Raw genomic sequence first — 9,325 nt, forward strand, 5'->3', positions numbered from 1 at the left:
GTACAAAGTTTATGAGAAACTTGTATTTCCAAAGAAGTGAGTGGGAGCACTATAGAATTTCTGATGAGTATATGTTGTTGACATATTGTTGATCAGAAATGACGTAGAATTTCTGGAAAGCATATAGGGTTATTTTGAAAGTGTTTTTCAATGGAAAGCCTGGATTAAGCTGCTTGAGCATTGAGCATCAAGATCTATAAGGATAGATCAAAATGCTTAGTGGTACTTTCAAATGAGCACATACCTTGACATGATCTTGAAGGTGTTCAAGATGGACCAGTCAAAGAAGGAGTTCTTGCCTGAGTTGTAAGGTACGAAGTTAAGACTTAAAGCTCGACCACGGCAGAATAGAGAGAAAGGACGAAGGTCGTCCCCTATGCTTAAGACGTAGGCTCTTCAGTATGCTATGATGTGTACCGCACCTGAAGTGTGCCTTGCCATGAGTCAGTCAAGGGGTACAAGAGTGATCCAAGAATGGCTCACAGGACAGCGGTCAAAGTTATCCTTAGTAACTAGTGGACTAAGGAATTTTCTCGATTATGGAGGTGGTAAAAGAGTTCGTCGTAAAGGTTATGACGATGCAAGCTTGACACCTATCCGGATAGCTCTGAGTAGAGAGACCGGATACATATAATGGAGCAATAATTTAGAATAGCTCCAAGTAGAACAGTTGTTTGGAATAGCTCCAAATAGAGCGTGGTAGCTGCATCTAGGAGATGACATAGAGATTTGTAAAGCACACACGGATCTGAAAGGTTCAGACCCGTTGACTAAAACCTCTCTCACAAGCAACATGATCAAACATAAAACTCATTGAGTGTTAATCACATAGTGATGTGAACTAGACTACTGACTCTAGTAAACTCTTGGGTATTAGTCACATGGCGATGTGACCTGTGAGTGTTAATCACATGGCGATGTGAACTAGATTATTGACTCTAGTGCAAGTGGGAGACTGTTGGAAATATGCCCTAGAGGCAATAATAAAAGTATTATTATTATATTTCCTTGTTCATGATAATTATCTTTTATTCATGCTATAACTGTATTATCCGGAAATCGTAATACACGTGTGAATACATAGACCACAATATGTCCCTAGTGAGCCTCTAGTTGACTAGCTCGTTGTGATCAACAGATAGTCATGGTTTCCTGGCTATGGACATTGGATGTCGTTGATAACGGGATCACATCATTAGGAGAATGATGTGATGGACAAGACCCAATCCTAAGACTAGCACAAAAGATCGTGTAGTTCATTTGCTAGAGCTTTGCCAATGTCAAGTATCTCTTCCTTTGACCATCAGATCGTGTAACTCCTGGATACCGTAGGAGTGCTTTGGGTGTATCAAACGTCACAACGTAACTGGGTGACTATAAAGGTGCACTACAGGTATCTCCGAAAGTATCTATTGTTTTATGCGGATCGAGACTGGGATTTGTCACTCCGTGTAAACGGAGAGGTATCTCTGGGCCCACTCGGTAGGACATCATCAAATGCGCAATGTGACCAAGAAGTTGATCACGGGATGATGTGTTACGGAACGAGTAAAGTGACTTGCCGGTAACGAGATTGAACAAGGTATTGGATACCGACGATCGAATCTCGGGCAAGTAAAATACCGCTAGACAAAGGGAATTGTATACGGGATCGATTGAGTCCTTGACATCGTGGTTCATCCGATGAGATCATCGTGGAACATGTGGGAGCCAACATGGGTATCCAGATCCCGCTGTTGGTTATTGAACGGAGAACGTCTCGGTCATGTCTGCATGTCTCCCGAACCCGTAGGGTCTACACACTTAAGGTTCGATGACGCTAGGGTTATAAAGGAAGCTTGTATGTGGTTACCGAATGTTGTTCGGAGTCCCGGATGAGATCCCGGACGTCACGAGGAGTTCCGGAATGGTCCGGAGGTAAAGATTTATATATAGGAAGTCCTGTTTCGGCCATCGGGACAAGTTTCGGGGTCATCGGTATTGTACCAGGACCACCGGAAGGGTCCCGGGGGCCCACCGGGTGGGGCCACCTGCCCCGGGGGGCCACATGGGCTGTAGGGGGTGCGCCTTGGCCTACATGGGCCAAGGGCACCAGCCCCAAGAGGCCCATGCGCCTGGGGAAACCCTAAAGGAAGAGTCCCAGCAGGGGAAGGCACCTCCTAGGTGCCTTGGGGGGGAGGACTCCTCCCCTGGCCGCCGCCCCCTTGGAGATTGGATCTCCTAGGGGCTGGCGCACCCCCCCCCCCTTGGGATCCCTATATATAGTGGGGTAGGAGGGCCTCCCAAACACACCTTATGCCTTTGGTGCAGCCCCTCCCTCTCTCCCAAGTTCTTCTCCTCTCCCATGGTGCTTAGCGAAGCCCTGCTGGATTGCCACGCTCCTCCATCACCACCACGCCGTTGTGCTGCTGTTGGATGGAGTCTTCCTCAACCTCTCCCTCTCTCCTTGCTGGATCAAGGCGTGGGAGACGTCACCGGGCTGTACGTGTGTTGAACGCGGAGGTGCCGTCCGTTCGGCACTAGGATCATCGGTGATCTGAATCACGACGAGTACGACTCCATCAACCCCGTTCACTTGAACGCTTCCGCTTAGCGATCTACAAGGGTATGTAGATGCACTCTCCTTCTACTCGTTGCTGGTCTCTCCATAGATAGATCTTGGTGATACGTAGGAAAATTTTGAATTTCTGCTACGTTCCCCAACAGGCATGATCCGCACCGTCCTCCAGCTTGCGGTGTCCCGAGGCTGGCCAGTTCATCAGATGGATGTCTCCAACGCCTTCCTCCACGGCCATCTTGAGGAGCAGGTCTATTGTGAGCAGCCCACCGGTTTTGTCGACGCATCTCTTCCTGGCCATGTGTGTCTGTTGTCCTGGTCTCTCTACGGGCTCAAGCAAGCACTCCGCGCCTGGTACCAGCGGATCGCTGGGTTTCTTCAGACACTGGGTTTCAGTGTCACTCGCTCGGATGCCTCATTGTTTGTCTATCGCCACGGTGACACCACTGCATATCCGCTCATGTACGTCGACGACATCATCCTAACGGCCTCCTCCGCAGCTGTTCTTCAGCAGATTACTCTTCAGCTGCGTGACGAGTTTACCATCAAGGACTTGGGTGCTCTATATTATTTCCTTGGCATTGAGGTCGTTCGTTGCCCGGATGGTTTCTTTCTTCATCAGCAGAAGTATGCGCACGAGCTTCTTGAGCATGCTGGCATGCTCAACTGTCACCCTGTTGCTACTCCTGTTGACACGAAGGCCAAGGTTTCTACTCTTGAGGGCTCGCCAGCATCGGATGCTCCTTTCTACCGGTCTATCGTTGGTGCTCTTCAGTATCTGACTCTCACCAGACCGGATCTTCAGTATGCTGTTCAGCATGTGTGTCTCCACATGCACGCCCCTCGTGACTCCCATTGGACTCTCGTGAAGCGGATCCTTCGTTACATTCGCGGCATGATGACCCTTGGACTCACCCTCACGGCGTCCACTTCTCTGGAGATGATGGCCTACTCCGACGCGGACTGGGCTGGCTGCCCAGACACTCGTCGGTCCACCTCTGGCTACTACGTCTACCTCGGTCCTTCACTCGTTTCGTGGTCGCCCAAGCGACAACCCACGGTTTCGCGCTCCAGCGCGGAGGCTGAGTACCGAGTTGTGGCTAACGCTGTTGCTGAGTGCACCTAGCTACGACAGTTACTTCAGGAGCTGCATCACGACGTCTCCCAGGCTACAGTTGTCTACTGCGACAACGTTTCTGCGGTGTACCTCTCCGCCAACCCCGTTCATCATCGCCGGACTAAACACATTGAGCTGGACATTCACTTTGTGCGCGAGCAGGTGGCCCTTGGACGCATTCGGGTTCTCCACGTGCCGACTGCACAACAGTTCGCTGATGTGATGACAACGGGACTGCCGACTTCCACCTTCGAGGAGTTTCGTTCCAGTCTCTGCGTCACTGGCGCCGCTTCGACTGCGGGGGATGTTGAGTATATTGTGTGCGTATATGTTTGTGTATAGGGCCCACCTCTTGTTTCCTCTGTATAGTTGAGGTTGTGGCCCACCTCTGTATTTATATATACGTGCCTGGTGCACCGATCAATACATCGCGATTGCACAACCCACATCTTGCCCTTCTACAATTGGGGTAGGGGCAGCAGTGCAGCAGGCCCGCAGTGGGATATGAAAGGAAGCAGCGTTGAAAGAGATACACCCCACACTACCTAAATTGCTAACTACTCCCTTTGTTTTTAAATATAAGTATTTTTTAGAGATTTCAATACGAACAACGTACGTCGGATGTATATAGACATATTTTAGAGCGTGAATTCATTCGTTTTGCTTAGTAGGTAGTTCATATTGAAATCTCTAGAAAGGCTTATAGTACTTAGGAACGGAGAGAGTGTTTGCCAAAAAGAATGTTATTATACCCCAGGCCGAAGTCCCCTGTGTCGGGTGTCTGTCTCTGCACCCGATGGCACCGTTCTTCAGACCCAACCGCGGATCCCTGCACAAATGGAACCGAGAAAAATGTTGTGTCCATCTGTTGATATAAAAAACTGTAAAATGTCAAAATATCAAAGACTCAAGATATTTCTTTGGTTTCAAACAGAGCTGTGATTTTAACTAGACCTAAGAGAAGTTAAGAAATGAGAGCATTTTCCAATAGAGTAGACGTTAGTAACTCTTACTGACGAGTTTTCTTACTTCATTTTAATCACCAGACATATTCTTTATGTTTGCATTCAATCATTGACTGGTAGACATAATAATCTATACTACTAGTACATGTCAGCACGAGTTAATCAACTCTGATGTACAAGCAAATCGCTATCCAAACAGGACAGTGACCTCCAGATTAAGGTGCCTGACTGAAAGCACCAAAACGAGGGGGGCATGCGTCCCAGAATAGCGTATTGGATGTGCTCTGTGACACCGCAGGACATGCACGTACACATCTCCCAACGGTTGCTGCATGCAGAGCTATCATCAGTCAGACAGTCGAGTTATATCAAAACCAAAGCTAATTTTCTTACACGGGAACAACATGCACTGCCTCTATCTCTGTCCATCAAGATCATCGCCATGCGTCCTCTCCAGCGGCACGTTCTGCAGCTTTTGGATTATATACGTAGTATGATGAGGTAAACATTGAGGCACACGATCGACGTTACAGCAGTAGATTAAAAGCTTGGACTGAAAACTTAACCAACAGTTTTAGTCACCGCCTGACACAATTCAGCATGCAAATCATGACATGGGACAGGGGAGGAGAGATCATGTCACAGTGTGACAATGTATGTTAGCACATTGTGTGCATGTGTATGGCATGACATGACGTTGAAGAGCACAGGCTGCACAGCTAGAGACGATGCACGAACTGTTGTTGCATACAAACCGACAGACCCATCCACGACGTTCACTCGATACGTCAACCATTTAACAGATGGAGGTCACGTAGGACACCTACCTGCGTATCCCACTAATTAATTACTGTATATGCCCTTGCAGAAAAAGAAATCAGTGCATGCATGCAGTGGTATAATTAGTCTACACTGTTTGGGCAATCTCTCCACTGTTTGATCCCCATCATTCATCATCATCTTGGAACTCCTCGAATCCACTTCGTGCGTGCGCGAGTGATCGTGTATCTGTTCAGGGACAGTGTCAGGCTGTCGGGATGCCTCTCGGATCAGTTGTCTCCAGTGTTTCCCGTTCGGGTTTACAAGCACTAGGTCAAAACGTCCTAAAAGTCGAATAGATTTTTCCGTTTCAACATAGGCATGCATTGTTCCGCCCGTGACTCCTGTAAATTTTGGATTCATTTCTCACTGCGTATGTGATGTTTGGCCCTTAATTAGTCAAACATCACATATGACTTTGAAATGAAACCACATGCGGTAATTAAATCATACTGTCACAAGGGTGGCCCGCAGGGCCCTGGCCCAGGCCAACATGCAGTATTTTACATTAGAATGGTGATTAGCTGCTGCTAAATCTGGGTATTATGATGGTTTCTCCCTCCCCAACTTTGTTTAGAGCACTTGGCCCTACCTACTAACTTTTCCTAGCTCCGCCACTCGTTTCGTGTCATAGCATGGCAAGTGTTGGTAAAAACTTAGTGTTAAGACATCTTAGCAGTTAGCACCGACTCTAATTGGTGCTAACCATTGTAGAGTGAGGTGGTATTGAAGGCCTCTCCAAGGCGAACCCTCAAACCTCTTGCAAGTGTCAGGATCATGATGTCCGGATTTCGGACGCAGTTTGTCATCCAAGGCGATCCTGTATCGATCCGTCGAGCGATCTGGACCATGTTTTTCCGGCAAACTGAAACCAAATGTGAAGGGTTTTGTGGGAGTCCGAACATTCATCAGGTCAATCAAAAGGCACCACGTACCGTCTCTACTCTGCCTCTACTCTGCGTCCATTTAGAATGGCTAGCATTTGGGAGAAAACTTTGTGCTAATTGCATTACATTTAGCGAAAGGTAGTGGAAGACGTTTGTGCATTTGGCGGAAGGTGCTAATTATGCTTGATTAGGTGGCCATTGCTAGATTAGGCGAAGCTTAGTAGCTTCATTTGGTGAAAAGCTCTACTGCCAAATGCTTACGAGTTTGGCGGAAACTAGTAGCTTAGCTATAAAACAAATTATATATCATAGTTGCTATTTTTTTAAGGTGAACATTTGCGGTATAGGGTTGGATGGATGGCTCCCGTATCCGTGTCCGGACACCAGTCCGGACTGGTTTTCGAACAAATGTCGTGTCCTTTTGCGGGTCGGCGTTGGAGATGCCCTAAGAAAAAAGACTGGAATTGTGAGAGTTTTCTTTTTGTTTTGTTTTTGGAATTGTAAGAGTTGATTATATGTGTGTTCCAAGTTAACTCACATTGTTCCCCTCAAAAACAAAGTTAGCTCAAATTGTGAGAGGAAGGTAGATGATAAAGAATATAGGATCTGGTACGTGCAGAAATACCCGGTGGGTCCCGGGTCCCAATGGACCTGAATTGGGAAAAATAATTTAGAAAAATCAAAAAAGTCAAAAATCCCAGAAATTTTTTGGAATCAAACATGATCAGGTATTACACTCGTGTGAAATGCTTCGAGAAAGAATGGCTTCATTTGCGAAAAAAATTCACACAAGTGTAATGCTTGATCATGTTTGATTCCAAAAAGGTTTAGAATTTTTGACTCTTTTTTAATTACTCCCTCCGTCCGAAAATACTTGTCATCAAAAAGAATAAAAAGTGATGTATCTAGATGTATTTTAGTTTTAGATACATTCCTTTTCATCCATTTTGATGACAAGTATTTTGAGACGGAGAGAGTACTAAATTATTTTTCCAATTCGGGTGCATCGCCACCCTAGACCCAAGATCTGCATCGCTGATACGTGGGGCTAAAAAAGGTGCTATGATAAATATTCTTTTTGCGAAGGATTATAATAATCTGAGACATTTTTGCCAAAAAGGGAAATTTCAGCTTTTGTAGAATCGAGTTGTAACGATTTTCTTAGAGCCAACGATATTGCTCATGCTCTGAGTATGCCAGGCCGGTCTGAATATATTTCTTCCTGGACTGCGACTTTTTAGCCGTCATGAGAGACTACCGTCCAGAATAGGACTTGTGAGCCGGTTTGGGACAAGGCTTTCTCACAGCGGTGCATGCACGTCCTGACTCCTGTAGATTTGCGATATGGCTCGAGATTCTGTTGCCGGCCAAAGTCAGTGAGATGGAGCGCAAACTGCTGGCTGGGAGGATCGACGCTCCAAGACAAGTGTCCGCGGACAATGACGCCAGGTGGTGCGTCATCTTTCCGGTGCATGAATTGAGATCTTTTCCTCTTTGCGCTTTCGTGGCAATGGAGAGTAATTAGGACACCTAGCAATTACTACTCCTAAGCTGCTGCTACTTGCCCTACTACTAGTAAAGAGAAGTCAAGTGTTGTCGTTTCATGTGGCCGAAAAGACTTGGACAATGACGTCGTACAGCTCATGCCTTGTCTCTTTTTTTCTTTCTTTTTTCTTTTCGGAAAGATCTGGAGCTCGTACTAAGAATCGGGATATCTCATCGTCTAGGCTACTAGGCTATAGGGTAGGCATAGACTTGTTGTTTCTGGGCCCACAGAGCACTGTTAGTTTTAGATATATCGGAATTAATATCGTCGAAATGACACTAGTTCTTGATCGGTGGATATATGCATGCTAGGTAGGATTAGATTAGATAGCCAGCTACGTACTATAGATGAGAACACTGATCCCGCAAAAAAAACACTGAGCTGAGAAGAGGCTGGTGAGATGAGAGACCGAGAGCGACGGGGCAACCACCGCCCCGATCGTGCTTTGCGATTCGGGAACAGTGCGATCTGACCCCAGATCGAGCACCGGCAGGCATACGAGTCGAATCAACTTTTAGCTCGCACCAGTGCACCTTTCCATACCTGACCTGACAGTCGCCATTCATTCTCCTTTTCGAATCCTTCCAATATTTTCGTCTTAAGAAGTCGTAATTTTTCGGTGTTAATAAACGTCTCATCAACAACGGATCCGCTTCAGCTGAACGCACATGCATCTGTTGGCTTGGGGGCGGCAAAGATAAGGGCAGGGCAGGGAGGAGAAGACGTCCGTGGACAAAACTCGATCTTTGTTTCATGTGCAGTCGTTCCTCGTTCGCTTTCAAGGATCAACTGGTGGCTTATCTCCAGGTAGGGGGTATCGCCAGGTCTACATGGAGTCGAGTTAGTTAACCAGGGATGGAAAGAAAGTGCATGGAATTTAGCAAGGCAAAAGAAGACAACGGTGCATGTCCATGTCCGTCGGATGAAAGCTTCGATCTGTCCAAAGCGTAAGGCTTCTATCAGTGACGATAGGTACTAGTAGTACAGTTTTCACGTCAATTTTCCAACCCAAGTCATCACTCAACTGCACATACATACCAGACACGTCCGGAACACGGCAACAGATCTCCATTTCCTGGGGCAGCCAAAGAGCTACACACCAGTAAAACTCATGCGTTCCAAACTGGCCGAACATTTTCAGTCACAGAGATACACCCAAGGCAAAGCTCACGATGCTCCATTGGATCTGGATGCTCATCTCCAGAGAATGATCTGATTTCCTCAGAAGAACACAACATGCGGCAAAATGGTACAGCTATACAATTGAATCTCTGCACAACTTACAAGCCTCGGTCTAAGCGAATAATTTCGGCCTAGGCAAAACGGAAAAAAAAATCAATGAATGATGTGGTACAATACTATTCCTAGTAGTACAACTCTGAACTCAAACTCCTCGCTCTAGATCGCATCGGGTGCCTAATTTACATACCTCCT

The 9,325-nt window shown here is 46.6% G+C and overlaps 1 protein-coding gene across 1 annotated transcript in view; it reads right to left on the bottom strand.

Moving 5' to 3' along the window:
• Nucleotides 1–9,128: 9,128 nt before the first annotated feature.
• LOC123086533 (uncharacterized) overlaps nucleotides 9,129–9,325 on the bottom strand; it is a gene marked incomplete at its 5' end in the record, with an annotated part of 7,935 nt that continues 7,738 nt past the window's right edge. The window contains 1 exon segment of the mRNA XM_044508291.1: nucleotides 9,129–9,325.

The sequence above is a fragment of the Triticum aestivum genome, chromosome 4A, assembly GCF_018294505.1.
Source record: "Triticum aestivum cultivar Chinese Spring chromosome 4A, IWGSC CS RefSeq v2.1, whole genome shotgun sequence".
In the NCBI taxonomy this organism is placed as follows: Eukaryota; Viridiplantae; Streptophyta; class Magnoliopsida; order Poales; family Poaceae; genus Triticum; species Triticum aestivum.